The 8,130-nt window shown below is 44.1% G+C and overlaps 3 pseudogenes; 2 read left to right on the top strand and 1 right to left on the bottom strand.

Annotated features, from left to right (window-relative positions):
• Positions 1–1,454: 1,454 nt before the first annotated feature.
• On the bottom strand, positions 1,455–2,575 carry LOC147453995 (uncharacterized; annotated as a pseudogene).
• Positions 2,576–2,957: 382 nt separating this feature from the next.
• Positions 2,958–4,092, top strand: LOC147453994 (uncharacterized; annotated as a pseudogene).
• Positions 4,093–4,787: 695 nt separating this feature from the next.
• On the top strand, positions 4,788–6,502 carry LOC147453993 (uncharacterized; annotated as a pseudogene).
• The last annotated feature ends 1,628 nt before the right edge of the window (positions 6,503–8,130 follow it).

Genomic DNA, 8,130 nt, shown 5'->3' with positions numbered 1-8,130 from the left:
GTATAATCCAAGTCAAGGGTGTCAACAAGAAAAAAACCACGATTTTTGGAATATTGCACACTTTTGTTAGTTATGACAACGTGGTTGTAGCTCAAGACTTTTTGGTCATGCCTGCTGGAACTATGGAGGGTAATATAAACCTAGGAAACACGTGGATGATAGCCACCAAATGCACTATGGATTGGGTGACTGGGGGTGTGACAATGCAGAAACCAACTCTTAGCCCTGCCACTCAAGCCATAGTCCCTGATGAAGTGCGTGAGCAAGTGCGTGTGTGAGTGTGTGCAACAATGGAGAAGAGGAGACCTTGTGTTTTGTAGGGGCTAAAACTCATTCACTACATGTGAGCCCCCTTATTCTGTTATGTACATAATGAATAAGTATAGTGGACGGGCACCTAGACTAACCGACCACATGGGGCTTTACCCCAACACCTGAGATATTGCCTCTTAAGGAAATAAAACCCAAAACATTGCATGTCCAAGAGGTTGAACCATATGTCCCCATAGCCCAAATCTCTAGAGCTTCAACTTCTGGAGTTGAAATAAAGCTTGAGACTCACAAGAGCCATCCTAATATAACAAAGAAAACATACAAGTGGGTCCCTAAAGCTTCTTTAGCGACCATAGCTAGTGCTAAAAAATAGGAGCTTGGTAAGAGACGTCCCACTCACCCCAAGCAATGTAAAGAAACATTGCATTGGATTCCTAAAAAATTATTGGAAGCCCAAGGCTACTATGAAGGAAATGATCAAATCTGGGTGCCAAAACGTAAATTGTGCTCTTACCTATCACCTGACCCATGTGAGACCAATCTTGTAGCTCCAAAATGGTTTAAAGATCACGGAAAGGAAAAAATCACGGAATGCTACACACCTGATCCAGAGCTACTTTGGGTACCATAGAAAGAACTATTTGTTCCACCTAGCTCAAGAACAGGAAGTCAAATGAAGCTTCTTTCTCTTCATGTAGTTCATATACGAAAATACAAGTTTGACACAACCTCCACCTACCATTGTACACATCTATACAAAAAACTAGTCTTGCTTGGTGGGCCTTTTCCTTACATAATCTGACAGATCTTGGAGCGCATCTGGTTACTTGGTTAGTTGGTTGTCATTGTTTTCGCCTTGGGTTTTGTTGTGGTGACACGAGAAAATGAGTAGAACCTATTGATAGGCACCAATAATAGCTTAACTTAGGACTTGATGAGCATTGGAAAGAAGCAAGTTGTGTCCCAGAGTGCTCCATATACGACAAAGAGCTACTAAAGAGGGTAATTGAATCGAGAAAAAGGGTTGCAACTTAACCTACTTTGGTAGTTATTTGTAGATTGTACCATTCAACCTAGTAATATTGACCATTTAGTCTCTAAATTGTGGAACCATCTTTGAGACGCCCATCTTATTCTCAATCAAGCATAGTCAATTAACAGACTATGAAAAATGAACTACACTACCGACCTGATAATCCTGTACGAATGTCATCCAATTGTGCCAGTCTCGGCGGACAATGTTTGAGTCGAGCTACAAAAAAGCAATGTGAATAGTTAAACATATCGTCTTGCAATGAAATGTGACAGACTGAAACTGCAAAGCATATAGTGCACGTCATGCAGAGGTGCCATACAAAAGTATGGTGGAGAGTTGGCACTGTGGTCTCTCCAAAAGTTATAAGAAACGGAAGCCGTGCCCTGCCCCGTAGCATTTATGTGTTGCGCCAAGCAAACGCATAGTCATGGGAAGCTGGATACAGATACCGAACCTTGTAGTGTTGTCGAGTTGAAGTTGTGCTTGTGCAATTGAAATGTCCGCTGTTGTGAATATATGTCCTCCCTGGTCAGACACAAAATACACGTTAAGACAAATAGAAAAGATGAAGGATATAGAGTAAACCTAAAGAGAAGCGGAGCTAACTTTAATTTCTACATCATAGACGTATTGGACTCCTACGTAGTGCGAGAAGTGCCCTCACTTTGCATCCTAAAACCAATGAGACAGATCTTTGTGGCCCAGTCCTTGTTGGGCATATCTTGCAATCAATGCATTTCAAGAGACGGCATTTCAGACATACATGTCAACCAAGGCAGTGCCATATGCCTTCGAGGGGATTTAATATACGGCCAAAGCACTGCGAAGATTAACGAGGCCTTTCCCTCGAGTCCTTGACTAGAACTCTCCTTGTGTTTAATTTTTTTATGTATGTCTGTTAAGGTGGTAGAAGGTGACCTCCTCGTACTGTGGGACCAACAATGTGCTTGGTTGGCTTTTGGCTAGAGAACAAATACAGCCTTCAAGAGAACGCAACGTTTCCTTCAGCAAGGTCTCCTATGGCAAACTCGCAGTGGTGATGGAGCAAGGGGGAATCATCATATATGCTTCCACACCGCTCCCTTGTCTTACAAGGTGGTGGGCTTCTCATCCATAGACGGGAACAACATGACAGTCACCTCTGTCCACTACCCTTCTCGCTACACGGACATCACCTTGACATACAACAGTGAAGGGGGAGTTGTGATCTTTTGATAGAAGCGCATCAGCAAAATGCTTAAATGCTACAACTCCTTCCAACAACAACAATATTCACATTTTCTTCAGGCTCGATAAGGATAGGAACTTCTGCCATCTGCATTGCCAACAGTCTCATAGCATCAACAGAAAAATGTGTTGAACGGACCTGCAAAGGCAACACACACAACCGCCTGTTGCCATGGAGAAGTGATTGTTGCAGTGAGCCAAAGAGTGATGTACATGAGGTACTCTTCTCTAACTCACAACACTCTTACTACACATAGAGAGACATATCCACTAACACACACATACACTTGCCATACCTCTTGCAAATACTTACATGCCACACTCTTTGTCATGTTACAGTAACACATGCACACACAATGTCTATCATGCATGCGCATTGCCTAAAGAAATATGAAGCTTGCGCAGTTTAGCAAACCTCTACATGGCTTCATGTCAACTCTCAGGGTCCTTGCCGACAAAGATTGGCAATTTTCAGGCATTGACAAAGATGGATTTCACTCACAATCTCCTATCCGGCCCTATTCCTGACTCCATTGGCCGCCTCCAGAACTTAACCACTCTCATCATGCCCTACAATCTTTCCAATGGGTCTCTTTTGGTTTCGATGAGGAACTGCAAAAGTCTGCAAATTGTGGATCTGTCTTTAAATCAGCTTCCAGGTCTGCTTTCGGATGAGCTTGCGAACCTTTAGCTTGTCAGTTCCCTGTCTTTGGAGAATAACCATTTCAATGGGCCACTACCATCTTGGCTGGGCAGCTGGACAAGGGTAACTTCTCTCTTGTTGGCAACCAATAAGTTCTTAGGGAGCATACCAAAAGAGTTGGGTGACTTATTCTTCACTCATCACTTTAAGCTTGGATGGTAATAAACTCTCATGCTCTATACCTGGTGAGCTCTCCAAGCACCCCACCTCTCACAACCATTCTTGAATAGGGACTTCTTTAATGGCACTATCGATACGACATTTTGGAAATGCACTGCTTTGTTAGACATAGAACTCACTAGCAATCAGCTCACAGGGAACATTCCAAGATACTTTGCAGGGATGGAAATGCTAGTGGCAATGACCCTTGCCAAATGAGCTTTGGGAATCCGACTCCCTTATGGAGATATCAGCAAGAGACAATTACCTCACTCGAATTTTGTCTCCCCTTGTAGGAAACCTCAAAATATTGCATGAGCTGTGCTTGGATAGAAACCTTCTCGAAGGGCCCCTCCTGGCCGAGCTGGGTATGTTGGCGAATCTTACCACCCTCACTCTTAGCTCCAACATTTTCACTGAAGCAATTCCTCCTGAGCTTGGGAGGTGTTCACAGCTTGCAACCCTTGATTTGGGCAGTAACAATCTAGGTGGCCGAATACCCGAGGCAATTGGGAACCTACCTGGGCTAGATTGCCTTGTTCTATCGCATAATCAGCTCGTTGGAACAATTCCAGACAAGATATGCTCTTTTACTACAGAATTCCACATACCAGACTCCATGTTCACCCAAGTTGCAAGGCCTGAACTTGGGCCACAACAAGCTCACCGGCCAAATCCCTGCAGAGCTCGGTAAAATACGCAGCCTGGTAAAGCTCAATGTTTCCCATAGTGAGCTCTCTGGACATCTGCCTATTCCTTTGGGATTTCTTTTAGAATTATCACACTTGGATTTAAGCCATAACCATCTGACAGGGGAAATCCCTTCTGAGTATGCGAGGATGGTGTCCATCGTGGGCTTCTACGTCAACAATAATAACCTAACAAGAGGCATCTCCAGCTTATTCATAGACAGCTTCTTATAGAATTAAGCACAATCTGTAGATTTCAGTAGCAACTATTTTGATGGTGTCATTCCCAAGAGTTTGGGAAACCTTTCCGGCCTTTTCTACTTGGATTTGACAGCAAATCAATTTCATGGCTATTGGTGTCTTTCAAGTGGCTTATCTAGATTTTTCTGACAACCACTTATCAAGTAGAATTCTAGATGAGCTTTGTGAACTAATGGGCTTAATTTCCTTGATCTTTCCCAAAATGAGCTCGAAGGAGATGTTTCGCCATTTCGCAGCTGTGCCAGATTCTCCTCTAGTTCTTTTCTGATGAATGGTGCTCTCTATGGTATTGAACAAGTATAGTCAATTGACGGGTTGAATTTTCCATCGTAATGAAATAATGGCTGCCTTCTTGCGCTCATTGACCTATCAGAAGGCATGCATCTGTGCGTGATAAGTGGACTGCCTCCTTGTTCTTATCATCACCTCATCAGGAGACATGCAGCTCGGGGAGAAATTTCAAGAGGGTGATGATCTTGCAAGGGAACTGCTTCAAATTGGATGGCCAGTAATGTGCATCATCGATAGTAAAGATGCAAATAATGGCTCCCTTCTTGCGCTCATCAACCAATGTAGCAGGAGGCCACCAGCCTACCAAGGTCAGAAGCAACGTCAAGAAGAGTCACAGAGACCCGAAGAATCAGCTTGGCCAAGACCCAACGCAAGGAAGGAGTGTCGGCAAGGTTCTCTTCATCTTCATGCTCCATAGATTCTTCAATGTCTCCTTAAAAATACTGCTTGAGAGAAGATGCTGATCTGCAATGTGCTACGATTGTGAGAGAAGCCATGTTTAACAAGGCTTTAAAATGCATGCATAGGTGATTGCATCTGAAGCTCAATGCGTATCTGAAGCTCAATACATGTCAACCAATGCATAAGTGATTGCATCTGAAGCATCAATGCGTATCTGAAGTTCTACGCATCTGTTGAAAAAAGCCCACAGCTTCCTAGAACCACATTTGGCATACACGTCAACCAAGGCAGTGCCAAGCACAACATTTTTTATCAACAGCCCCTGACTACCAATATCTCCGTGAACTCTTTTGCCCTTACCAACATCTTCCATCATGCTAGATGCCTTCAAGCTGCACGTGTAGGTCATTGCATCAAGAGCTCAATGCCACATGCCTTCGAGATAGAAGCGTAAGGTGAATGTATTTAAAGAGTTGCCTTCTCTTTGCATCTGCTGAAAACAGCCCAGAGATTCCTGTCGGGCCACTGTTGGGCATATCCCGCGATCAGAGCATTGCAAGAGATGACATGGAAGCTCATCAAGCACTTTTTGTGCTTTATAAAGTACACCACATTTGGCATACATGTCAACCAAGGCAGCGCCAAGCACAACTTTTTTTGTCAACAGCTCCTGACTTATAAAATCATCATGAACTCTTTTGCCCATACCAACATCTTGCATGATGTCGAATACCTTTAAGCTACATGCGTAGATCATTGCATCCCTTATCTTTGCATCTGCTGAATGATGTTTTTTGTCTTTTTCCCACACCAACATCTTGCCTGATATCAAATGCCTTCAAGCTGCACATGTAGGTCATTGCATCGCAAGACAAGATCATGCCTTTGCAAACCCTCCGACTAGCTCATGTAAAAGGGCATGCCTTAGCAAGCAGTTTGTCAAAAACGGTGGTCTTGATGCATACCACTGCAAGTTTATTGGTGTGCGCTACTTTTTGGATTCGATCATTTTGGTTGGACGGAATCTCCTGCCACTCTTGTGAGAAACTGTTGAAACCTTGCTTGTCATGCTTGCAGAGTCGTGGTGGCCAGCTCTGTGCAGACCTTCAAAACGCAAGCACAAGTTAATAAAAAACTAAATTGGCAGCCTAAGATTCAGGGCACAAATGAGATCTCACGTTTCGTGGCTCATGTGAAAGGGCCTGCCTTCGCCAGCAGTTTGTCAACAACGCTGGAGGAATCTCCTGCCACTCTTGTGAGAAACTGTGCTTTACCATGCTTGCAGAGCTGTGGGGTGACCAACGCAAGCACACGTAATAAAAAGCAACTATATTCTTGCTACTTGTTTTTCTGCGAGGCTCCTGGCCATGAGATTCCAGTTGTGGGCAATGGCTCTGATCATGCCAAGTGGCCACTTGTGGGCTCAAAGATCCAAAAAAGGACCTTTGGCTCACCAAGTAAAAAAAAAAGAATTTACACCTCTCGTTGTATTTTTTAGCTTATAATGTAAATAAGGAGAGCAAGAACTCCATTCTCACAAGCTCCACCAAAACTGGTCTGTGTATCCTCATTCCCTTCCCTCTCTTGCACTCTTTGCATCCACGTCCATCTACAAGTGGTATCAGAACCCAGAAGTACATCTCCCGAGCAAGGGAAACTTGAGAGCTTTTAACAAGCACTGCAAAGTCGGGCAAAGGAGGAAATCGACACTGAGAAGGGTTTGAGTTTCTCTGTAGTAAATCGGGCTAAGGCAATTGAAAGCTTTGCAAATGAAGCCGTGAGAATAAGCTTGAGCCGAGGCCGAAGTAGGGAATTGGGTAGAGGAAAGGCACTCAAAGGAAATTGGAGCTTCAGGAAAAACGGGTGCAGCAGCAAACGAGAAGGGAATCGAAAGCAATCAAAGGCTTAAGCTTGCAAGGGAATTTATCCATTGAGCATGAGCTATTTGCAGGAAATTGAGTAGGAGGTGAGAATCGAGGCAAAGGAAATCGAGTGGGCAGAGCCGAGCACACACATAGTCTCGCTAGCGAGGTCGAACAGGGAGAAGACATGACAAGGGCTTGAATTTGCAGCTCATGGGCTGTTGTAAGGCAAGCACGTGAGCTCACAGGAAAGAAGGTCGAGAGCAATCACATCGATATCTGCAGTCTGCAGTTGAATTGAGGCATCTCGTCAGTTCTTTGACATTACACAATCTTCTACAGAACGCGGTTTTTTAAAATCTTGATTACATCCTTGCGTGCAAGGGTTCAATCCCACCCAAAAGCCCTCCGACAACATTGGTTATCCTCCCACATCCTCAAACATTTAAAAGAGAGAGCGGAGCTTGACAGGTAGAGAAAGTGAACGAGTAAGTGAGAAAGAGAGCGAGCATGCTTGAGTGGGAGTGAGTGAACTTGAGTGTGTGTGTGTGTGTGTGTGTGTGTGTGAGAGAGAGAGAGAGAGAGAGAGAGAGAGAGAGCTCCAATATCCGACCTCGATGCCAGCATTTTCATAGACGGGTGTGCTTGCCACATACACGGGTGAGGTGCCTCTAACATAGAGGAGTGACACCCAACATCGGCATCGAGCGCACCGATCGGACTTTACGGCACAGTTTTTGGCTACAACTCTCTTGGCTGCTGTTCGACTAGTGTATTTTCATCCGACAAAAGAAATTGATACATATCTACACTGACATGCAAGTTACAGGGGGCATTTGAGTCCGTTTACACAAAGTTTCTCTAGGTTTCTAGACACTTACAAAGACAACACCTTTTAAGCAATTTTGGCAGTCATTTTGACAGCTATTTCTCTATGGATAGATGCGTTGATAGATGCATGTTTGCTTTAGCACACCACAGTGCTATTTGAGCTCTTTTGACTCTTGAGAGCAGATATCCCCGCAGGGATCACTTTTACTGCATGCAAAAATTTTGGGCGCCTGTTTGAGCGCAATCACTCATGTAAGTTGAGTTGCGGACAATGCATATTGTACTACATGTGGAGCCTTTTTTTGGGCTATTTTGACAGTTTTTTCGGTCGTTTCTGAGACTCGGACCAGAAGAGCCCTTTTAGAGATTGTGGCTAGTCCTTTTGTGTTTGTGTTA

The sequence above is a fragment of the Adiantum capillus-veneris genome, chromosome 7, assembly GCF_014529385.1.
Source record: "Adiantum capillus-veneris isolate H3 chromosome 7, ASM1452938v2, whole genome shotgun sequence".
NCBI classification, from domain to species: Eukaryota; Viridiplantae; Streptophyta; class Polypodiopsida; order Polypodiales; family Pteridaceae; genus Adiantum; species Adiantum capillus-veneris.
The sequence above is the reverse complement of the archived record's forward strand: the minus strand, read 5'-3'. Positions and strand labels throughout refer to the sequence as shown.